The sequence below is a fragment of the Caretta caretta genome, chromosome 11, assembly GCF_965140235.1.
Source record: "Caretta caretta isolate rCarCar2 chromosome 11, rCarCar1.hap1, whole genome shotgun sequence".
NCBI classification, from domain to species: domain Eukaryota; kingdom Metazoa; phylum Chordata; order Testudines; family Cheloniidae; genus Caretta; species Caretta caretta.
Genome location: NC_134216.1, coordinates 27,649,419 through 27,675,033, shown reverse-complemented (window position 1 = coordinate 27,675,033; position 25,615 = coordinate 27,649,419). Strand labels below are relative to the sequence as shown.

The following is a 25,615-nucleotide window of genomic DNA, read 5'->3' as shown; positions in this document are numbered from 1 at the left end:
AATGCTCTACCCACAGGGCTAATAGATGAAAGGTTATGAGTTCCCCCATCTCTGGTAGGTTAGTGTGGAGTAAGGCAGGCACTTAACTCAATCTCACAAAAAATGAGTTAGCTGCCTGATTCTGGGAGAGGTTCCTGGATGTGGAGAGCAAGGAGAAATAGCCCTGCAGCCTGGACTTAGGTGCCTAACTCTGTAACAGGGGCAGAGCTTATGATACAGCCCTGTTCTCAGCATCCCCCATTACTTAGTGTAGGAAGTTCCCTGCCTAGCATGCTGTTTTTTGTGGTTGGTATAGGGAGTCATTGTACAGGGAGTCTAGACACCTCACTCAGGCTTTGTGGATCTCACTGCTGTTCCTGTGATTTTTTTAGGCATCCAAGAGTTAGACCTTGTCATGCTAAGCATCACAATGTCCAAGTCTCTTTGTGGATCCAGGCCTCACTGATTTCAGTTGGTACTAGATCAGGCCACAACAGAATTTGCCTTAGCACAGGGCTCTATACTTATGTATAGGGCTCTACGCTTTGGAGAGTCCCACACTGACCACCCAAAACGGCAGCCAAAGTGTTCTCGCAAGATCCCGGTAACAGGGTAATGACCAAGTGAGAGTAAATCAAGTCTTCTGTTCTTGGGGTTTTTCTCAAAGTGTGGGCCAAATTCTAACCTCCAACTTCTATCCATAGCTCCAAGAACATCTGAAAGTAAATGTGGTCCATTTCATCTTCTTATCTATCACCTATGGATGCAGTGTAGTTGTATCCCAGGATATCGGAGAGAAAGTGGCAGAGGCAAATCTTTTATCGGACCAATTTCTGTTTAATGAGAGAGGGACAAGCTTTCAGACCTGAAGAAGAACTCTGGGTGGCTTGAAAGCTTGTCTCTGTCACCAACAGAAATTGGTCCAATAAAAGATATTACCTCACCCACCTTGTCTCTCTATCATCATGGAAGTTTTCCCTGTGTGAGGACTGAAGAGCTGATCATATCATCCCACTGAAAGGGCCTATGAGGAGGAAAACTGAAACAATTTGAATAAGATTCTCAGTGACCCTCTCTCTCTATATGCTACCTCCAGTGTATAAGGAACTGGTGTTGCAATGGAACATATCCTGCTAACAGTACTGATATCCTCTCTCATCTAGTAATTTAGGTTAACAAGGTGAAGTTTCCTATCTGGTAAATGTTATTTTCAACCCTCACTTAGTCTTGGTACTCAATGTTGCAAATTATAACCTGTTGACTTCATATAACATCCCACCAGACAGTGCCTAGTCACTAGTGGGACTAACTGTACTTGCCCTTGGGATTCTAAGAGACGCTTCCCTACCTAGGACTAATGAAGTCTCCTGGGTTTACTATTTTTTGCTTTCCGTTCTATCCTGTCATTAAATAATTTAACCCTTACTGGCAACAGAAGATGTTGTGATGGAGGTAATTTATTGTACCCCTCACTTTCCGGTCATCAGAGTCCTATATTGCTCTGCTGACTGTGAGACTGACTTTGGTTGCCCAAAAGCTAGGTGTTCTTAATGTCTGCAGCTGGTCCAATTTTAGCTCTCCTGCCAAATTCAATTTTCAAGTAGGAATTCATCTGACATCTCCTGAGGCCTTAGCTTGTCTGATTGTAATTCAAGTTTTATACAGTTGCACAGCACGCCTGTCAGCAAAATGTGAAAAAAACAGCTTCCAGCTGTGGACTGGTACATATCTGAACCCCAAATATCCTTCCTAAGATGCAAGCAAAGGTTGTTTTAAAAATGAATAAAGTCTTTCACTGATGATTTTGGTTCTTGTATCAAAGTGCTCAGTACAATAACATATCTAAAAAGAGACTTTAATGCTGGGAGGACTTTCAAATGTGTCAGTCCAAATATAGAAATCCATTTAGCTTTTAGTATATACTTCAGATTTTTTTCTTAGAATATTTTCTAATTACATTCTGCTCATATGAAGAAAAACGTCCCCAAAACCCCTCTTCCTTTCCTGTATTATCCTGCAGGGAAGTCGTAAATCTGAGCATCTGACATCATTTTCATAAATGTAGAAAAGGTTTATAATCAAATGATCATGATTGCACTGTGGCTGCTAGCAGAAGACAATCTGAGAGGGGACTTCTGAAGGCCCTGATCCGTGTCTAAACCTGTCATGTGGTGGTCCGCTGAGAGTGCTCTCCAATCTTAGTCACTGACCACAACCACTCCAGGTCTTCTTAACTACCACTGTACTTTATTATATATTATATTTACAATCAGTAGCCAGCTTCCCCACTTGCTTTTGGGGAAGAAGAAGGGAAACAACAGCAGTAGCAGCCAATCCTGCCTATTTCTGCTTTCTTTCAGGCTCCTTACTCTCCTACCAGCACTTCCTTCCTGTTTGCTTGTATAGTCCTAGCTGCTGGGGATGCTTCCACCTAATTAGCCTCTCAGGTGTACCTCCATGCAGTTAATTGGCCTTCCCTGCCAACTGTCTGTCTTTCAGTCAGAGCTCAGTTAATATAAACTGGCGGGAATTGGAGTACTGAGACAGCAGCTGACACCCTATTACAAAACCCCAGATATTTTCCATACAATCAAAGGATGTGTAGAAAAATACTGGCTAAGTAACTTCTTTTTGGTTTCCTTCTCCAAGTTTAGCCCAATGTGAAAGTCCTTGAAATATAATGTCCCAAACTCTTTTTAATTATATTTTTATAACCACATTCTCAGTTGACAAAGTATTTTGTTTACAAGAGAAAAAAATGGAAAAAATCCTTAACAACATAGCCAAGAGGAGAGAAAGGCTTTGATATATTACCTAGCTCTCAATAGAAAAAGAATAATATTTCCATTAACAAATCCTAGAGGGCTTTCCTGGACAAATTTAACTTTTATGCTTTAAAGAAATAAGACTGAACAGACAAAAAAGGAAGAGCAAATGTTAAGAAGTGTTTGTGAACAAGGTCAAATGTCCAGTGTGTCTGGAATACCAGGTGTCCAATGTCTGACTACCCGGATGATCTCTATACATCTTTCCCACAGAGATCTGTACTTGTGATGAGTTCTCCCTAATGTGTTTTCCTTGAGAGATGGCAACAGTCCCAGCTTGGAGACTTGTATTTAACTTGTCCAACAAAGTCAAATATATATATGTTTTCAAATGAATGCCAAAGTGAGGATTCTATACAGTGGACCGTTTACCTCCACTTTAACAGTTTCAAAGACAACAAATAAACCAGGAAAATGTAAAAAGCAAGCATCACATTAAAAAAACCCCACCACCATAATTGGGGCTCAGATTCACCAGGGTTCTTAAAATATATGCCTAATTGTAAGCATGTAAGTAGTCCCATTAAAGCCAATGGAGCTACTCACATGCTTAAAGTTAGGCATCTACTCCAGTGGTTATTTGAATTGAGGCCTGAAAGAACATTCTAGCTTTAGTCACATTCCTGGAAATGAAAAGATCTTATGAGTTTTATTAGCCAAACTTTCTTTCTTCAAGCAGTGTACAGATCTTAGGGTATGTCTACCCGGCAACTAGACCCCTGCGACTGGCCCGGCCCAGCTGACTCAGGTTGCAGGGCAGTTTCACTGCTGTATAGACATCTGGGCTCAAGCTGCAGCCTGGGCTTAAGGACCCTATGAGGTGGGAGGGTCCCAGAGCTCAGGCTCCAGCCCAAGCCTGGAAGTCTAAACAGTAATGAAACAGCTCCACAGCCTGAGCCCTGCAAGCCCAAGTCAGCTGGCATGGGCCAGCTGCGGGTATCTAGTTGTTGTGTAGATGTATCCTATATCTCTAAATATATTTGCTGAAAATATTACCTGCCTCATAGCTAGTTTAAAATACTTGCCATTTATTTCTGCTTGATTCTGATCTTAGATATAAAGTTGTAAAGTTGGAGTAATATCATTAGCTATGCTATCACTGCCCTAAATCCAGTTTAGGGTCAGATTATGATCTCGGTTATAACTGTAAAGCTATGGTAACTTTAGTGACTTCAATAGAGCTATTCCAGATTTACAGCCATGAAATGGAGAGCAAAATGTTTCCCTAAATTGGGTCTAGGGCAGGTGATGTGACAGTGGCTTTAAAAAATATGTCCCACAAGAATATAGAAACATAGACCTTTTCATACTAGATAGGATCAATGGTCCATCTAGTTCAGCATCTTGTTTCTCAAACTAGCCAGTACTAGATGATGCAATGAAAGGTGCAAGAAACATAAAATGGACAATAATGCAGTAGCATGCATATAAAGAAGTTTCTTCCTAACTTCAGGCAGTTAGTGGTTGACTTATGTCCAGAAAGAACTCACAGTCTTTAGAACAAAATATAAAACACACTTATTTGACTTAGATTCAGAGAGAAAAGGTGGGTGAGGTATCTTTTATTGGACCAGCTTCTGTTGGTGAGAGAGAGAAACTTTCAGGCTTCAAAAAGCTCTTCTTCAGGCCTGAAGATATTGTCTCACCCACCTTTTCGCTCTAATATACAGGGACCAACATGGATAAAACAATACTGCATACAACAATGGAAGATATTAGAATCATACAGGGAATTAAAAACTCATACAGTGAGATGGAGAGAGAGAAATATTTATCCTTATGATTTTGGGTAAAATGTATTAGTCTATCAAGTAAAGTGGGCCAGATCACCAGTGAGAACTGGCATAGTTTCAGGGACTTCAGCACAGCTCTGCCAATTAACAGCAGCTGATGAACTAGTCCATCGTTCTGTAGAACAAGAGATTTGATATCCCTTATACATATTTTTATTATAAAGGATGAGATAAATGTTACCAATCTAGTAGAAAAAAATTATCATAAAAATTCTTCAGGGCTATCTTCTTCAGATGGCACTGATACAACATATGAGATATAGTTGATTCTCAAGATATTCCAAACCATACTGCATCCAGATGCAATGCTTTATTGATACTTTTGACCAGGCTTCTAAGCAACTCCCTCCTCGTTCTCTCTGGACAAGTTCCCAAATTATTTCTAGTTTTCTTTCTCTAACCCATCATCCCTTCTGGGCTTTGGTAATTAATAGTATATAAGAACACAAGAATGGCCACACTGGGTCACACCAAAGGTCCATCCAGCCCAGTATCCTGTCTACTGACAGTGGCCAATGCCAGGTGCCCCAGAGGGAGTGAACCTAACAGGTAATGATCAAGTGATCTCTCTTCTGCCATCCATCTCCACCCTCTGACAAACAGAGGCTAGGGACACCATTCCTTACCCATCCTGGCTAATAGCCATTAATGGACTTAACCTCCATGAATTTATCCAGTTCTCTTTTAAACCCTGTTATAGTCCTAGCCTTCACAACCTCCTCAGGCAAGGAGTTCCACAGGTTGACAGTGCACTGAGTGAAGAAGAACTTCCTTTTATTTTTTTTAAACCTGCTGCCCATTAATTTCATTTGGTGGCCCCTAGTTTTTATATTATGGGAACAAGTAAATAACTTTTCCTTATTCACTTTCTCCACACCACTCATGATTTTATATACCTCTATCATATCCCCCCTTTGTCTCCTCTTTTCCAAGCTGAAAAGTCCTAGCCTCTTTAATCTCTCCTCATATGGGACCCATTCCAAACCCCTAATCATTTTAGTTGCCCTTTTCTGAACCTTTTCTAATGCCAGTATTGTAAGGGGAGACTTTGGCAAACCAGTAAAGTGCCTGAAATCACTATGGCTTATTGCTAAAAGCAGCCAAGTCAGCAGGCTGTAAATTAACCAAGTCAGCAGGCTTAGCTTAACCAAGGCAGGAGGGGAGGGGGGTTCTTGAGTGCTACAGAGAGGGCAGCTTGACCCCGCATCCTTCCTGATAAGAATTGTGTTGAAGTTGCTGATACATGCATCTTAGAAGAGCAGGATGTGCCCCAGGAATGTCTATTGGAGCCTCAAGGCTGCAAACTCTGGAAAAATCCACACCTGGTTAATCGATAATCAGAAGGAGCCTCTTGCTTGCCCATTGGAACTGCTTGCTTAACAAGTTTTCTTTAAGGGACATGTCATTCTATTACTCATGTATAAATAAGGGGCTAAAGTTTGAGGTAGGGGGATTCTTCAGGACTGGACTCTCTCTCTGGATGCATCTTGTGTTTCCCACCGGCAGCCCACTGTGCCACTCGAGAGCCACACTCAGCTTTGGTAATTATCAAGGGTTGGGGGTGTTTTACTAACCTGTTGCGGATGTGTGTATAGGTGCTTGAGACTAAGTAAAGTTTAGCTTTAAGTGAAAGCACACTTGTGTTGCCCTGTTTGTGCCAGCCATCTATCGGTCGGACGGCCGTATCTCCCCTGATTTGTTTCCTGACACCACCTCGCACAGAATAAAAGTTACCAAGAGCTTTGGGTTGAAAGAACCCAGGGTAACAGTATATCTTTTTTGAGATGAGGGAACCACATCTGTACGCAGTATTCAAGATGTGGGCATACCATGGATTTATATAAGGGCAATAAGATAGATCTTATTCTCTATCCCTTTTTTAATGATTCCGAACTTCCCGTTTTTGCTTTTTTGACTGCTGCTGCACACTGCGTGGACGTCTTCAGAGAACTCTCCACAATGACTCCAAGATCTTTCTCCTGATTAGTTGTAGTTAAATTAGCCCCCATCATATTGTATGTATAGTTGGGGTTATTTTTTCCAATGTGCATTACTTTACATTTATCCACATGAAATTTCATTTGCCATTGTGTTGCCCAATCACTTAGTTTTGTGGGATCTTTTTGAAGTTCTTCACAGTCTGCTTTGGTCTTAACTATCTTGAGCAGTTTAGTATCATCTGCAAACTTTACCACCTCACTGTTTACCCCTTTCTCCAGATCATTTATGCATAAATGAATAGGACTGGTCCTAGGACTGACCCTTGGGGAACACCACTAGTTACCCCTCTCCATTCTGAAAATTTACCATTTATTCATACCCTTTGTTCCCTGTCTTTTAACCAGTTCTCAATCCATGAAAGGATCTTCCCTCTTATCCCATGACAACTTAATTTACGTAAGAGCCTTTGGTGAGGGACCTTGTCAAAGGCTTTCTGGAAATCTAAGTACACTATGTCCACTGGATCCCCCTTGTCCACATGTTTGTTGACCCCCTCAAAGAACTCTAATAGATTAGTAAGACATGATCTCCCTTTACAGAAGCCATGTTGACTTTTGCGCAACAATTTATGTTCTTCTATGTGTCTGACAATTTTATTCTATACTATTGTTTCAACTAGTTTGCCTGGTACTGATGTTAGACTTACTGGTCTGTAATTGCCAGGATCACCTTTAGAGTCCTTCTTAAATATTGGCGTTACATTAGCTATCTTCCAGTCATTGGGTATGGTAGCTGATTTAAAGGACAGGTTACAAACCATAGTTAATAGTTCCACAATTTCACATTTGAGTTCTTTCAGAACTCTTTGGTGAATGCAATCTGGTCCTGGTGACTTGTTTACTGTTAAGTTTCTCAATTAATTCTAAAACCTCCTCTAGTGACACTTCAATCTGTGACAATTCCTCAGATATGTCACCTACAAAAGATGGCTCAGGTTTGGGAATCTCCCTAACATCCTCAGCCGTGAAGACTGAAGCAAAGAATTTATTTAGTTTCTCTGCGATGACTTGATCGTCTTTAAGTGCTCCTTTTGTATCTTGATCGTCCAGGAGCTCCACTGGTTGTTTAGCAGGCTTCCTGCTTCTGATGTACTTAAAAAACATTTTGTTATTACCTTGTGAGCTTTTGGCTAGCTGTTTTTCAAACTCCTTTTTGGCTTTCTTATTACATTTTTACATTTAATTTGGCAGTGTTTATGCTCCTTTCTATTTACCTCACTAGGATTTGACTTCCTCTTTTTAATAGATGCCTTTTTATCTCTCACTGCTTCTTTTACATGGTTGTTAAGCCACGGTGGCTCTTTTTTAGTTCTTTTACTGTGTTTTTTAATTTGGGGTCTACATTTAAGTTGAGCCTCTATTATGGTGTCTTTGAAAAGTGTCCATGCAGCTTGCAGGGATTTCACTCTTGTCACTGTACCTTTTAATTTCTGTTTACTAACCTCCTCATTTTTGCATAGTTCCCCTTTCTGAAATTAAATGCCACAGTGTTGGGCTGCTGAGGTGTTCTTCCCACCACAGGAATGTTAAATGTTATTATATTATGGTCACTATTTCCAAGCGGTCCTGTTATAGTTACCTCTTGGACCAGATCCTGCACTCCACTCAGGACTAGATTAGGAGTTGCCTCTACCCTTGTGGTTTTCTGTATCAGCTGCTCCAAGAAGCAGTCATTTAAAGTATTGAGAAATTTTGTCTTTGCACTTCATCCTGTGGTGATATGTACCCAGTCAATATGGGGATAATTGAAATTTCCCACTATTATTGAGTTCTTTATTTTGATACCTCTCTAATCTTCCTTAGCATAGTCATTCTATTTTTAAAAATCTCTTCTCTTTATTGCTTGTAACATTAATATGTCTTCAGGATTTCAATGAGATTCTACCCAAGCTTCTGTTCCCACCACACATTTTGCAGTTTCAGGTCCTAGTTTGAGGGGCATAAGCCTTTAGCGAGAAATTCCAGTAGCTGGGTCCTAACATTCTCACCCTTCAGCATCCAAATGGTCTTTAGGAAGTTGATATTCTTTTATGCAATGCAGAGCCTTCCATTTCTGATCACTATGTGGCTGATGGAACTTTGTGAAATCTTTGACTGAAAACTTGAAAGCACAAGACAGTTTGGATTTTCTAGTGATGACAGCACATGCTTATGTATGTATGTATGATGTGTTGCAACAAAACAGCACTGTGACTCACTCGTTTAGTCCCTTAAACCTCCAGGAGCGGAATGTCTTTTAAATGTTAGCATTCCATTTCCATCTGCTTTCCAAAACACCGTAGTTTGTAAATGTTCTCTTGATTACATTTCATTGGTGGTTTTACCGAAGCTGTCTTCTAGGGGCATCAGCTGTCTCCTCATGAAGCTGCTTGATAGAATGTGTTTGGATTTTCAAGGGGCTTTGAATTTAAGCTTAACCCTTCAAAAATGGGTTTTTTTTTGTTTTGTTTTAGTAGGAGCAAGCCGCTGAGCTAACATGCAAGATCTTGCTTTGTCCCATGCATAAGCACATTTCAATCACATATATCATCATGTGTGCTTTTGTTGTTTGGGTTCTGGTTGCTGTGCCAATAACTCAGAGATTTTATCCTTTTAACAGGCTAGACAGTATTGACTGTGATTTTAAAAGATCTGGCCAGATATCTCTAGCTAATGACATTTTGCTCAGCAACATCTCCACTTTGCTGAGCCAATTAAGAATAGAACAAAAACTGCTCAACCTTCTTTAAAATGAATAAGATCATCAAACAAAATGGACCTTCCATAGAGGAACTTGTTCTCAATGCATTTAACAAACTGCCATGCTAGTTCCTGGCTGATCCTTATAACCAGGAACTGGCTGTTACCCAGAAAGGACAATGTATCAGAGCAATGAGCTGTGGAAATAAGAACCTTATTATTACAGATCATTAAGAGACCATGGAAATCACTTTTCTTGATGTCCTTTCTTCATTAAGTTTTCTTTCCTATTCTGAACAATAAGTAAATGAGACAAAAGGCCAAGATCAGACCTGAGTTACTTGGTCACAGCTCTATTGAAGTCAATGGAATTATGCAGCTTACAACAGACATGGCTTTGCCCTGCAGTGTTTAAAACTGTTTTAAGCCACACTATTTATTACATCTGAAGCTCCAGCTTACAATGCTACCATCAAGCAGGAAGCTATTTTTTAAATATTCCATATGCAGAGAGTACATTTGAGCCACACTCAAGGAGCCAGCAATACTGATAACTATAGTGTACATTAAAATATGGTTTTCCATTTCATATTTATGTAAAATAGGCACATTAATTCTATGCCTTTGTTTCTGTCTTCTCTAGTTATATAAGCATGCCTTAAAATGGACTTAATGTAAACCAAATGCTTACATTTCTAGTAACAGTCTACATTAGTTCAAAATCTTGACATTTGTTTTTGCACATTATCTCCTTGTGTTTTGAACATAGTAGTGATGTCTGTAGTTCTCTCATGCAGTGCACCTGGGTCTGCATGTCTGAGTCTGCTTTTGAGGTCCTTAAACAGTTATGTGAACTGCCTGTTTTCAAATTAATAGCACATGCACTCAGTTTTTAGGCTCTTAAGCTTATGTTCAAAAACATAGAGATATAAAAGTTGCATGATTTGCTGGACCTTTCATAGACTGAAATGACTGTCTGATTTACTAGTTCCTCTTTTCATGCTGAAATCAATATAAAAAGAAATTAAGGGAAAGGGAAAGAAAATGGTTATTCAAAATGCATTCATTCTCTTGCTAACTACAAAAGTGATATTGTAATGAAGTGATTTTAAATGTTAGTCTTTTGGTTCATTGTGTGTGAATATAGTTGTATATTAAATTGCATATCTAACTGCCTTATGGTGGACCGACTTACATTTATATACTAAGAGGAACTGATTTAAAAAAAATGGTTACCCACATTTGAATTGTATGCAAATATCTCACTCTTGATGGCCAGAAGTGTTTTTAGCTGCTATCACAGAACCTGGAGAAAGCAGATGGAAGCTGACATGACTACAGTTATAACACTGCTATGACATAAGTGACCAATTAGACAGCAAAGTAATCATCTGCATTTCATTGCTTGACATATTGGTAAAAATTTAACTTAAAGATCTGTTAACATTAATGAGAGTCCTGGGTCCCAATCCTTATACATCGGCCAGAAAGTCTGTATGGCAAGGCAATTAGTACTCAAGTTCTTGGTGGCGGAATGGGTGAAACCATTTGATGCGAATAACCAAATAGCAGAACAATGAATGACAGGTTTGGAAATAAGATACTAATCATTTTATGGTAGCTAACTGATCACTATGAGAAAGAGAGGTTAATTAAAAGCAAATTCCACTGTAATTGCTTTTGCAGCCCTTACTTAGTTCAGACCAATGTCAAATAGCTTGCCCAGGGCTAGTGAAAGAATGTCTTGTAAGAAAGAATAAATTTCAAGAGCGGAGGAATTCTTTTGAAAGACTCTACGAACATGCCCAGTCAGAGAGGCTCTCTGGTCTAATGCTACTGCTTCTGGATCAGAATGTAGGTACTCATCTACCTTGTAGAGAGCACCTTATGTTGATTTCAAGTAACCCTATTAACTGAGACTACAAGTGGCATTAATTAATACTGGAGGCAACAGCATCTTGGGTGGAGAAAAGAAATAAAGTCAGGGAAAAAAGAGACCCACTTAGCCCTTTTATATGGGTGGCTAAATTTGGCTTTAGGTGCTTTACTTTAGTCTGAACATTTTGGCCATTAAACTGTAATGTTGTAAAAGAATGGCAGATACTGAGGCTTTGGCCAGTCAAAATTAAATTTGCTTAATGGAAAAAATAAGAAGTAAGAGACTCAATAATAAAAGAGGAGTCAATTCCTAATTAATCCCATTTTGAGCAAACACTTTACCAGACAGCTAACATGCCATTCCCCACTGGAATGATAAAATGATGGGGATTGAAATTTGTGGGTCAGGGACTGACTGGTCTTTGAAAATGAAAAACAAGTTGCAAGAGGCAGCATTTTTGAAGGGCTTCATATTGTTGCAGATCATACATCTAGGTTTCCTTTCAAAAGGATAATTTATTTAGCAATTCCGGCATAATGTATTTATGTAATTTACAGTGCTCTGTGTCCTTGCATCAATATACAGTAATGGAAATCAGATTGTTATTCATTTACATTCACACAATGAAGCAGGAACTGCTGTGAGATGGGCAGGATTTCACTGGGGCCTATATAAAGGCCTATATTCATTCACTAAAATTAATGATTTAGGGACTGTGGAAATGTTAAAAGTAGAATTTTATTGTTACTATTTCAGATAAACTTATGTTCATTCCTAATTGTATTAATGAAGTGAAGGACTAGCGAGTATTGGGACATAGGTCAGATCTGCACTCCACACCTCAGCTGTTATACTACGTTAGTCAGGGTGTGATGAGGTGTGATCCCTGACTGACAAAGCTGTGCCAGGAAAAGGCCCCAGTGTGCATCCCCCTATACCAATAAGTCTGCACTTTTACCGGGATAGCTTGTTTCATTCATGGTTTTATTATACCTGTGAATAGCCAGTACAGCTACTTCCACACTGGGAATGCTTTGCCATTATAGTATACTGGGATTGCTGTACTGGTAAAGTGCTCCTAGTGCAGATGGGGCCATAGTTACTTTTGAAAATCTGGGCCTCAATCTTTAAGAAAATCACTCTATTTCTGAAACAGTTTTTAAAAACTGATCTGAAAATTGATCTGGCAAGTCAGTGCCAGGCGGTATGAATGGAGAGAGCATTTCTTATGGTTGGTCTCAAAAATATTTTGCAGAAACTGTTTTAAAAACATTGTCCTATTCAAATTGTTTGGCACCGACCAATACAATAAAACCATTTGCAATATTGCTTCTTGTAAACTGACACAGCTAATTTTCTTGAGTAGAGGGAGTCAATATCTACATATTTTAGCTAATGTTGGAAGTCATGTAACAGATCTAGGGGCATAAGTCTGAACAGTGCAGAAACCCTAACAAGCCCTTCATCTTGGCAGCACTATTCTCCACTCTGTATACATGTATAGTTTGCACTGAAAGCAAGATTCTGCATCTGAGATTTACATTTGAATAACTGGATCTGATTTAACGCATTAATACTGCCAGATAATGTTAACCACGCAGCTTGGCCAGCACTTCTACACTGGGCAGTGGAATTCTGGAATAAAGGAACTGGTTCATTTTATGGTGGTGCTGTGGCTTTATCTTATTCAGAATATGTAGCAGGAGAGAGAGGATTCACTCCATGCCACTCTTCAGCTCTGTACAAGAATCTTTCTCTCCCTGGATGATGGGCTCTCTGAGTGCTATTGGGTGGTAAGCCAATAGGCAAGATATCCTTTTCAGTGTAACTCCTGTTTACATGGGCTCTAGCAATATTCCGTTTCCCATGAGGTATACCAAGCTTTTTCATGCTCTTTGAAGCATAGCTATTTGCACTCCAAAGAAGTTAGGAATTTTAGAATAAATGCCGTGAATAAATTTCTTTAAACTAGTTTTTTTTTCCCTTCCAAGAACCAGAAACCTGGTTTTGAACTCTCAGTTTATTGATCCATAAGATTTATTCTCTATGGCTCTGGTATATCGAGCTTTCGAGATGCATAGTAATTACTGACTAAAATGTCAGAACCTTCTCAGCCCATAGTCTCTGGGTTGTTTTTGTATGGTTTGACTATGGCATGCAACATTTTGTGGAGATAATTAAAAACAGAATATAGATATTTTGTCATCCTTTGTGTTTTCTATTCCTGATCTTTCTTTAAGTGCTAACAAATGTGTTTGTCTCCATTCAGGACATTAGAACGATTATACAGAGACCATTCGTTTTTCTTTTACTGCAGTATGACAAAACAAAGGGAAATATAGCTAGGAATAAGTTTGCCCTCTAACATTTTATAAGGCGCTTTACAGTATATTTACTAGCATAATGAATGAGATGCAATTCTTAAACAAAATACTCATGTGTGTCAGATGGCCAGTGAATAGGCAGGCAAAAGAACAATGGGTTAGATGTACCCGCTGGTCTCTTCTAGAAGAAGTTAGCTAAAAGGGTCACATTTTCAGTCACACACATTTGTGTGTGCGCAGTGCTGGCAGCCAAATATCCTGATATGCTGTGCATAAGCTGTTGTATGTTGTGTCCTGTGGATGCATGAACTTCTGAAAATTTGACCTATGATTTCTTTTATAGAAATTGCATATAATTTATATGCTAAGTGAAAATACTGCACAGGGTTTCTAAGATACTTCCATAGTTACATACTGACCCAGATACTATGAATTAATTTTTACATGAATGTTAAGGTACTTTACTTGGCACCTTCTACTTGTTTAGCATGTGTATAACTATTTTATGTAACCTTCTTCTAGAACAACGAAGAGCCTGATAAGCATAAAGCATTGCCGGAGTCTGTTGTAGGGACATAGGAACCATAGGAAATCACATCTGGACATCTTTGCTTAGGGTGAGCCCTCTGCAGCTGCAATAATGGGGCTAGGAGTTATGGCAATAAAGATGTTCTTTTTCAAATAAGAGAATCTAAGAGGAAAGAGAAGTAGGAGTCTCATGGAGAGGAGACTGAGCAATAAGAGAGGAGAAAGAAGGACTGAAGAAACTGTGACACATATAGGCATAAGAGCCTAGACTTCCTCTAAAAGGCATAAGACTTCCTTTAAAACACATCTAATGCTGGGCACTGCAGAACTGAAGAGTTATATATCTGTTCTTATGTCAGTTCTGGAGAAAGGCAGTAAAATAGGTTGTAAAGGAGAATGGCTTACCAAAAGACTAAGAAAGCTGCTTATGCATACATAATTGCCAGATGAGCATCTTACAGGGATTGTTTGCTGTAAACATTACACTGTTACATGGAGATGGACTGGTGCAAGGATGGTCTGAAACCCATTCTGAAGTTATGGCAGGATCTGTTAGCTTCCATTGGGTTAAAAATCCTCATTTCAAAAAGCCCCTCATGTCATCTAATTGGGCTTAGTTTTGCCCAGATAGGGGAGATTTGTGCCTTAATTGTATTTTTTCCATATTTCTCTGGGTTCACATTTGCAATAATAATTTATTTTAAAGCAGCTATTTTCTATACAGAAAATACATACATTATTCTTGGAAGCTCCTTCTATATTGTTCTTCCAAGCGGCCTAACTTGTTTGCAGTTACCGCAAACCTTCTTCCCTTAGTACATCCTTAAAAGCTCCATAAATCCTTAAAAGCAAAACCATAATCTCTAACACAAAATGCTAAAAATGTGGGTTGTTAAATTGGTTTAAGCTGAAGACTGACTGTTGAAAAACAAGTTTCCAAATAGTTCCTGGTATAGATTTTGAACCCACGCTGTTGGTTTTTTTAATAAACTCACATTTACGAGTTGACAAGGGAACTAAATAATGGTAATAAATGCATAAAAATATGCCCTCCCAGTTTGAGAACTACTAAGATGCCAAGTACCAACCCACTTGGAGTTCTTACACTGGAGTTACACGTCATTGGAAATATAGGGCTTATTAATGAGAATGCTGACAGAATCTAATTGATGTACCTCAGCAATATTATGAAATAACAGTGCTTGCTAGAGAAGTATTCTGAATCTTTATGGGATGGGTCCATCTCTGGGAAGACATGCCCTGAGTGTGAGGATTTACCAAGCTGCATAATTATACAGTGTGTTTCTTGTATAATCTAATTGTCTCCTCTCTCAGCCACTCTGATGTCCAGCCACCTTCCCTTTGACCTTAAATTTAGTTCATACCACGTGCATAACATTCTTCTCCATCTTTATATACATCCAAAAGATGTTAACCCTTTAAAACTTCATCTCATGCTTCCTCTCTCCTGCCCCATTCAAGAGAGTATCCCCATCTATCTAAGAAGAAAAGGAGTACTTGTGGCACCTTAGAGACTAACCAATTTATTTGAGCATGAGCTTTCGTGAGCTACAGCTCACTTCATCAGATGAAGTGAGCTGTAGCTCACGAAAGCTTATGCTCAAATAAATTGGTTAGTCTCTAAGGTGCCACAAGTACTCCTTTTCTTTTTGCGAATACAGACTAACACGGCTGTTCCTCTGAAACCTGTCATCTATCTAAGGTCTTTCTACAGCGCCTATCACCTTGGTATCTAAGTGCCGAATTTCTTTTTTATCTGGTGTTAAGATCCTCTCCTCTATCATCTCATTTCTCATTTTCCCACCCCATCATATCAGTGAAAATATATCGTGCTACCTTTTCTCTAATATTTTACAAAGACTGTAAAGTTTGCAAAGCACTTTCAGATCCATTTGCTTTATAAAGGTAAAAACATTATCCATTTTCTTTGACCAAAAAGTCAGAAATATTTGGTCTATGTTTGTCCATTATTTTGTGTCTACTGGTAACTAAATGTATCCGTCAAGATAATTTGCTTAGATATTATACTGTAGGAGCACTATAGATCTACCTTTCAGTAAAATCATAGAATCATAGAATATCAGGGTTGGAAGGGACCTCAGGAGGTCATCTAGTCCAACCCCCTGCTCAAAGCAGGACCAATCCCCAATTAAATCATCCCAGCCAGGGCTTTGTCAAGCCTGACCTTAAAAACTTCTAAGGAAGGAGATTCTACCACCTCCCTAGGTAACGCATTCCAGTGTTTCACCACCCTCCTAGTGAAAAAAGTTTTTCCTAATATCCAACCTAAACCTCCCCCACTGCAACTTGAGACCATTACTCCTTGTCCTGTCCTCTTCTACCACTGAGAATAGTCTAGAACCATCCTCTCTGGAACCACCTCTCAGGTAGTTGAAAGCAGCTATCAAATCCCCCCTCATTCTTCTCTTCTGCAGACTAAACAATCCCAGTTCCCTCAGCCTCTCCTCATAAGTCATGTGTTCCAGACCCCTAATCATTTTTGTTGCCCTTCGCTGGACTCTCTCCAATTTATCCACATCCTTCTTGTAGCGTGGGGCCCAAAACTGGACACAGTACTCCAGATGAGGCCTCACCAATGTCGAATAGAGGGGGACGATCACGTCCCTCGATCTGCTCGCTATGCCCCTACTTATGCATCCCAAAATGCCATTGGCCTTGGCAACAAGGGCACACTGCTGACTCATATCCAGCTTCTCGTCCACTGTCACCCCTAGGTCCTTTTCCGCAGAACTGCTGCCTAGCCATTCAGTCCCTAGTCTGTAGCTGTGCATTGGGTTCTTCCGTCCTATGTGCAGGACCCTGCACTTATCCTTATTGAACCTCATCAGATTTCTTTTGGCCCAATCCTCCAATTTGTCTAGGTCCCTCTGTATCCTATCCCTGCCCTCCAGCGTATCTACCATTCCTCCCAGTTTAGTATCATCTGCAAATTTGCTGAGAGTGCAATCCACACCATCCTCCAGATCATTTATGAAGATATTGAACAAAACCGGCTCCAGGACCGACCCCTGGGGCACTCCACTTGACACCGGCTGCCAACTAGACATAGAGCCATTGATCACTACCCGTTGAGCCCGACAATCTAGCCAACTTTCTACCCATTTATAGTGCATTCATCCAGCCCATACTTCTTTAACTTCATCCTCCATCCTATTCTATGTCAAGCAATCCAGACAGTTAAAGAAGGCTTCAATTATTTAAAACTAGAGATAGAATTTGGATTTGGATTCAGCTCTGCACTATTCCAGAATTTAAGATTCTTTTCATCCAGGGTTTTGATTTGGACCCATTTCTATTTAAAATAATGTTGACAGTCAAACAACAACAATAATAATGTCACCTAAATAAACATGAAACTTCTCAACACAGTCTAAATTCATCCAAAGTAACTTTAAATTTAAGTAAAAAACTATGCTGATCCATTATGACTCCTTAGAACTGCAAACACACAGATGTATTACAAATACTATAGTGTTCTACACTACTGACACAAAACATTACAGTTTTCAATAGTGTTACTGCACTATTTCACACTCTTTGAAATATACTGTATTTTTTAAAATGTAAGGGATTCAGAGTTATGCTTTGCCATACATATCATTCTTTACATTATCAAGTAATGTTTTAAATTCAGTGATCGCCAAGGGAGTTTCTTGGACAACACAAAAAAGAAATCCCAGACAGCAAGCACATTTCCTTACTTTTATGTATTAAATATAAACAGCTGAGTGGATTTTCATGACATTCTATACAGTCCAGATGCGGACACAAGCTTTCTGAGAAAATCTGTTTCCAGATGCCTCATTCTTATAGTGTCTAAGATATAAACACTTGAAAAGTTGACATTTGCATTTAAAGCGTAAGCCAGGACAGGGGAATATTAGAATGCTGTGATTACTGTCACATATAATATATGCATTACAATAGGATATTAAAAATGAATGTTTGCGCAGCCAGGTCAGATTTATGTTCTACTTAATCTCACAGAAGACCAGGTAATTGAGGACTATCGATTTTCAGGACAAAGTAAAAAAATAATTTACTCAGTTAAAAATATGCTACATGCACATCTGTATTTTGGAGGTAAGTAATCATCAGATGATCTCTTAGTATATTTTAAAAAGATAAATCAGTTTGACTGATACTGAATTATTAAGTCCCTGGACTTTATTTCTGCTAGAACTAATTACAAGTCTGGCTTTGGTATGAAATATATCTTAGCTTTTGGGTCTGTACAAAACTTTTTCTGTGCATCTGGGGCCAAATCATGAAATCCTCTTTCATGCGCAGTCATTACATCCCAAGAGAAAATTTGTGAAAGTTGGGTTTGTGAAAGGGGGAGAAAAAAACATGTCAAGTTATAATCATGCCATTTCCTTTGAGTTCTTTCTGAGGGTATGTGGCAGAGTTCTCTGCTCCTCTCCCCTGTGAAAGTAACAGGAGTTCAGACCCCACCGGACTCAGAAGGGCCATCTGCATGGAAGCCCTGTGCCAATGCACTGGCTCTTTCACCACGCAGATTCTTTGAAGAGGAACCTCGGCATGGAAATGGTTCTGCAGTGAAATTAAAACAAATACTCTAAAGTGAAAAATAAATCAAACCCACAGGGTACATCGACAGAGATTGGTGCCTGTAATTTAGGCTGATCAGTTCTTCCTGTGTTCTTATTAAGGCACAGAGAGTTTGTAAAACATTACACAACACAGCAGTGAGAGCCTGCTGTAAGCTTCCACCCACCACAGCCTGTTCTGCTCCCAGCAGTCCAGATCCACACCTTCCAAAATGCAGGATGTACTTTCAGCCACATGCATCACCTGACACAACATTGACAGCTACTCCACACACTCCCCTCTACCCGACTGAGCTCCTGCTCATACATTCTGATTTATACCCTGGAGAAGGTTCCCATCTTGGCCAGCTCTTAAAGAGACACTGCTCCTGAGACAGACTTAACTTCCCTTTCTTCTCTACAGAATCCGGGAAAAAGGGGAATTAAAAACAGAGTGGAAAAGAAGTGTATTGTTCATTGTTTAAATAGATTAAGAAAAGGGAGGAGAGTGATTATAAACTTTTGGGGGCAGGGACTGTCTTTTTGTTTTGTGTTTGTGCAGTGCCTAGCACAAAAAGACCCTGGTCCACGACTGGGGCTCCCAGGTGCTACCACAATAAATAAATAAATAAATAGTGTTTATTGAAGCAGCCACTCAGATGTCAGATATCCATAGCCGTAGCTGGGGCACATACTACAAAAATGTTTACTGACTCCCGCTAACTTGCCCCCCTTACTTTGTCCCATTGCTCTCCAAAACCAGAAGAGACTCAAACCTATGGAGCTCCAGCAACAGAGTCTGGCTAGATCCCAATACAGTGGGAAGTGCTTCATGGAGCCAGAGCTCCTTCTTCCACATAATTAGGCTTGGTTCCTTTGAATCAGAAGGTATAATATTGCTTGTCAGTAATTAAATTCCGTACTTCATAAGCTTATTGCCTGAAGTGGAGTCAGGAAGGAATTTTTATCCATTCACACAATGTATTGCATTGTCAAATTGGTTAGGTGCATTAAGGAAGACATGTCAGAAGCATCCCAGAGAAGTATCACATATGGGCCTGGCTGGATATTGGAACAGATGGACCTATAGTGTGATCTGCTATGGCAGTTTCTGTGTAATGAAAGAAATGTCCAATATGGATTAAGTTGTAAGGAATCATACAGTAGTCCCTTAATCTGATTATATTGTAGAGTGAAGCAGTTAAAAAAAATTTTTGAATCCTTCTTGGCTCATTTTAGTCCTGACAAGGTATATTTTGAAAGCAATTGGTATCTGTGTGAGGATCTGTCATTCTGTTTGAGCTAATATTTTTATATCATTGACTTTGTTTCTCCACTGTTGATTTGGAAAATTTCATAACTACTAGCATTGATGGTTTTCTGTGCCTTATAAGTTGCTTCTATGTTAAACCACTTCAGAGTTCTCACAAGTGTCCAAATGAGGAGTTCATCTAGGAATAAGCCTATTAAAAATAACAGCTTAAATACTTCCTACAGCACATACACGAAGATGTTAGGACAGTATGCAGATGTAGTAGATATGAACACTGAAGGCATAGACATTGCATGTTTCAGAAACGACTGACATAACTTTACAGTTCAAGATTCTTTATTCCAAAGTACATTTTTTAGGGCATGGTGCACATTTTGGAAACAGCCTCCCCCTTCCCCAGTTGCTGAGCAAGGGCATTGATTTGGAATACAAATTTGCTAGATACTGGGCTAGATCCTTAGCTAGTTTAAATGGTGTAGCTCCATTACAGTTAATTGAATTCTGCTGATAATGCACCAGCTGAGAATTGTATCCAGTGTGACTCACTGGTCAGGAATTACAGTGGTACCTAAACCAGAACCCCAGCATGCACTCAAATAGCATGGCAATGGGACTGCTTTGCAGTTTTTATCTCACCCAGCTCCTGTGCTGTAGTTTAAATTATGTGTCCTGCCTATAGGAATTGACAAGAGGAGCAGAATTCTTGGTGAGACATGTAAAAAGAGTTTCGCTCACTCAGCAGTCATTTAAAAAGCAACTAAATAAACTAAAGCAATGGTCAAAAGCCAAATAGGAAATTGAATTAGTTGTTAAATGTCATTAGATCCTTATCAGTATTAGTGGGTGGTCCAGATAGCATAAATTGGGTTTCTTTTGTCACACCAGGATGTTTAGACATTAGTGAACATGTTCTCTGGTTTTATCTGTTGCCGTTTAAACTGGCTAAAAGCAAAACCTCGTATCAGTTAACCATTCAGTGGCAATAGCAGAATCTTGTTTCTGCATGCCGCAATTTAAGGTGCAAAATAGCAGTGTCAGCATGTCAGTACTTGTGCTAGATATGTATCTCCTAAGGTTGCTGTGGCAAATATGGAACCAGAGGTTCCCTAATGAGTCACAGCTATCTCCATCTGTCAGCCTAAGCTGTATCAGGCATTTCCTGTTAGCTCTCATGTACCTTTCCACTCTGTTGTTGAGTCAGATAGGAAGGCAATTGCTTACATTTCTGGCAGCAGATCAGTATTGTGGGGTGCAGTTGTAGCCAATCATGAAATGTCACTTAAGAACCTGACAGCAGAATTTCTGGGTCAGAAACCTATCTAGCCCAGCAGGACACCAGGAAAATATGTTAAACTAGACCACTGTACTTGACAGTTTTATTACGCATTCCCTCTAAACAGCTACAGAGGGGAGCACATGTTGGTTTACAGCAATATTTCTGGTAACAAGAAAAGTATGAAGGTAAGGGCTGAGACAAACCACAACTGAGATGGGACAAAGAGATACTTCTGACTGATTTTTAGCCTGTGAAATGTAAATTATATTGGTTTACAAGGGAAAAAATGATAATGTTTTGCCACAGCACAGTCTGAACTTATGTAGGGAATGTCCATTTCTGATGAATGCTGCTGTCACAGCATAGCAATCAAACTGGTAAAAACTATTGATCTAAGGTGCTTATACTTGGCTCATTACTGAAGTATCTGAATGCCTCACAGTCTTTAATGTATTTATCATCACGCTGTTCCTGCGAGGTAGGGAAGTGCTATTATTCCTCATTTACAGATGGGGAACTGAGGCACAGAAATACAACGGGACTTGCCCAAGCTCACAATAGATGTCTCTGCTGGAGCAGGGAACTGAATCCAGATCTTGTGAGTTCCCTAACCATTGGCCCACCCTTTTTCTCTGTTCCCTGGTTATACAGCTCTCTGATTTATGATTATATACACTTCACTACACTGTTACTTATGCAGTTTAGAAGGCTTAGACCCTTAGATAAACTTCACCTTATTTGGCTTGTGTCAGGGATAACAATATTTTTAAAGCAAGATGCATGTTAAAGTTAATTACTAGTGAGATTCAAGAGGACAAGCTGTATTTTTCTTAATTCATTTATTCTCCCCTGCCCCCAATTACGTGTACGTAATTAAGTCCAGAGGGGTTTTAGGAATGAGACACCATACATTTGCCTGCTTGTTTATAGGATTTTGGAATAAAAATGTAATAAGATGGATTATTAATTGTTCAAGAAGCAAAAACCCCAACCCTATTTGTAACCTTTTTAAAAATTTCATTGGGAAGGTGTGGGAGCCCTGGAGAATGATAACCTCTCTCCAGCTATAGAACAGCTAAAGTACGAGCAGGCGCAGTGTAACATTCCTCACTATGCTGTCAGCGTGCTTCAACTCTAAACTGGAGGGACACATCTAGGAGCAAGAGGCCAGCTAGGTTCCAGGCCTACTGAGGACTTGCTCCTAGAGTGTCTTCCTGTGAGTTGCTAAGGGCCCTCATCTCCCACTGAGTGGGAGACAAAGTTGCTTGGCGCCTCACAGGAGTCCTCAAAACCTTGCAGAATTGAGCCCTTCCATCCTGAGCTTCTCTAACAAGACTGCCAGCAATTGTGATATGGACACATCCTATGGAACCAAACTGAGGACACCATCTTATTTCAATAGGCTACTGAACAGATAGTAACAGCTTCTGGTCACTATTCATTACTGAACTGGATCAAATCTGAACTGGCAACAAAGAGATGAAAGGCTCCAGATTCTATCACTAATATTCTGAGACATCCAGGTTTCTATTCTTTAGGTCTTTTCTCCTTAGCATCACAACAGTCATTCCATCAATCAAAACTGTCCTTTTGAATTAGCAATAGATGATCCATAAAATAAGAAAAGTGAAATGACTTGTAACATATAATATAGCAAAAAAAAAAAAATAACCAAACCCTTTATAGAAATTGCTGCACTCAAAGCTATTGTTGGCTTATTAAGTGGCTATTTTCACTGAGATGTAATTTTGTAAGAAATCTCTGCTTGACTTTAAACTATTTAGCTATATGTGTTGTTGTTTTTGTTACATTTACTACTCACTGTTCGTTTAGTTATTCATTGAACTAGATTCTGTTCAAAGGAAGGATTTTTCTAATTGTACCAAAGAAACTTTTTGATGATATCAGAAATTAAATCTTAAGTTCCTGGTATGCAACTATTATTTTTTCTTGAAAAGCTATACAGCATGATTTGTGTGTCTGTATGCATTAGAAAGCACTAACACTGAATATCTTCCAGTTTAAACCCAACAAAATATATAATACATTTTTTGGACTACAGTGTGAAATTATTTGTGTGAAGGAAACGCATGAATGTTAAGTTTTGGTATTGAATTGAATGCAAAAAATAAGCCATTTGAAGAAATAACTTTGAAACAATACAGGGTCTGATGCTTGTTCTAGGGGGATTATGTCGATGTGTCTGTAAAACTATGCTACAGAAACAGCACTTTGTCTTATGATAGTGGGACATGAGCTTAATGAGCCTTATTTTTCTCCGATGTGCCTCAGTGAAAGCTTTGCTATTGACTTCAGTGGGAACAGTATCAGGCTGAATATGAATCATCAGAGGCCTGATCCAAAGCCCACTAGACTGCCACGGAGCTCAATTGGCTTGGAGCAGACCCGCCTAGTTGAACAAAGAAGGCTGTTTTATTGGTCTGTATTGCCGTTTGAATAGCAAATGCTAACTAATACAACAATTCTACTTGAGCACAGTGCCTCTCTGTCCTGAATAGACAAACAATACCCTCAGTCTGATACTATAGTCAGACAAAGAGAGTTTCAATGGAAACCCAAGAAAGAGCTAATTTTCTAAAATTGGAACATTATCTGTCATGTGTTACTGCTCTGTAATTATGACTGTTTTTCAGCTTTCACAGAAAAAAGATTTTTATAAGAGCCTTTTAATCTAAATGGGCAATTATATTAAAACACTGACTTCCACACTTAGATACTATTGTGTTTAGTATACATTTAGCAAATTATATGGCTTTGCTTCTTTAGTGGAAACTTAAAATATGATTACTACCTGCTTAAGTGTAGAACATGAATAGTCTTGAGAACATTCGTGTTTTTTATCATTAGTGATGCAATACTTTTGCCATGTATCTGAGATTGTGCACCAGAGATAATGCCTGTAGACAGTGGACGTCGGTGTGGTTTTGCAAAGAGAACAACAAATAAATAAATAAATAAATGACTCCTCTCCCATTATTAGAAAAAGAAAAGTGAGTTTAAGTTGATAGAAAGTGTTTTGTGGCCGGGTGGGTTGCTCTTCAGAGGGACATGCAGAAGCAGATGGATGGCTGGAAAAAAATCAAGCACAACTTGTTTTGAAATATCATAGGAAAAGTTTAGTGATCAGCTGAAAATATCCATAAGGTTTTCAGGCCATTGAAATACCAAAAGGTTCCAGAATCCTCTGCAGGAAACTGACCTATTTATACAGCACTTTTATTAAATAAAAATGAAATGGCCGCTCCACAGCTAAAAGTCATGGAGTCACTGTGGAGATCATGCTGATGTTCCACAGCTCTATGCCAGTGTAAGTGGAATTTTGTTCAGTAAATCTCTAGTTTGTGTATGAAGGGGTAGGAAGATAAATAGGTTTGGAAGTTCATCTTGAAATGATACAAGTTTAATAACTTTGAAAATAGAAATTTAGGACCCAGTTCAGGAAGAAACCCAACTTTTCAGTATGTGACTAGTCCCACTCAGCAAAATGGGACTACTCATGTGCATAAATCTCTGCACATACTTAAGGACCTTGCTGAATCAGTGAAATAGCATTGAAATGCTGCGGGACCCACTTATAGGAGCTTTTGTTATTTTTGTTAAATATTTGGGCCACGATGAGTTCAGAGGTTCCTGAAATTTGCCATATTGTTTAGGGACAGATTCTGCAATCTTTTCTTACACTGAGAAGTACCCTTCTCATTAAGTAGTCCTATGTCAATCATTTGCAGAGTAAATTATTACTCGATATGAGTAAAGATGGAGGAATCTAGCCTCTAGTTCTTACCTACAAATTAGACATTATTTGACATTCACTGACAAGTCAGGAACACCTTTGTTACTGTTAGTAACACTTTCTTCAGCCTCAAAGCTTCACAGCGAGATCAGATTGCTTATTGTTCTTGCTCTGATGAAATTAAATGTTTGGTGCCAGGGAAAGATTTGCCCTATACAGACATTTACTCTGAGATTTTCTGTTCTGGATGAAAATATTTTGTCCTCCTAAATTAATTTAGACAAATGAAGACATGGAGTTGGAAAAGAATTCCAAAAACTGGAAGTAGACAATCCTTTCTAATTAAATGAAGTTATTCACTTCTAGATTTAAGACAAGTAGAATTTAATTGACTGCGAGACCTAAAAATTGAATAAATATTTAAGTAAAAACTCAAATCTTTGAATGTCAATTCTCTTTGAGAACTCCACATTGGATTGACACAGCTGATTCTTTTTGTTAATTTCCATATCTTGTTGTTCTGTTGCAGAAGATTTTAATTACTGTGGACTCTATTCAACAGAAATTTGAAAGTGTCTTCCTTTCAGATAGGACTAAAGGACATTGTTCCTTACTTTGTCTAACTGGTAATCCAAAATTTGGCCATCTGTTGGGTGCTAGCAATTTTCCAGTCAATCCCAGGTGCGGGAAATGTCTTCTAGCTGAATGCTAGG

General features: G+C 39.1%; 1 long non-coding RNA gene across 1 annotated transcript in view; it reads left to right on the top strand.

The window, feature by feature from the left end:
* The first annotated feature begins 6,051 nt into the window (after nt 1-6,051).
* Nucleotides 6,052-25,615, top strand: part of LOC125645146 (uncharacterized) — a 30,484-nt gene continuing 10,920 nt past the window's right edge. The window contains exon 1 of the long non-coding RNA XR_007359213.2: nt 6,052-6,138. This is a non-coding gene — a long non-coding RNA (uncharacterized LOC125645146). The remainder of the gene's footprint in view (nt 6,139-25,615) is intronic.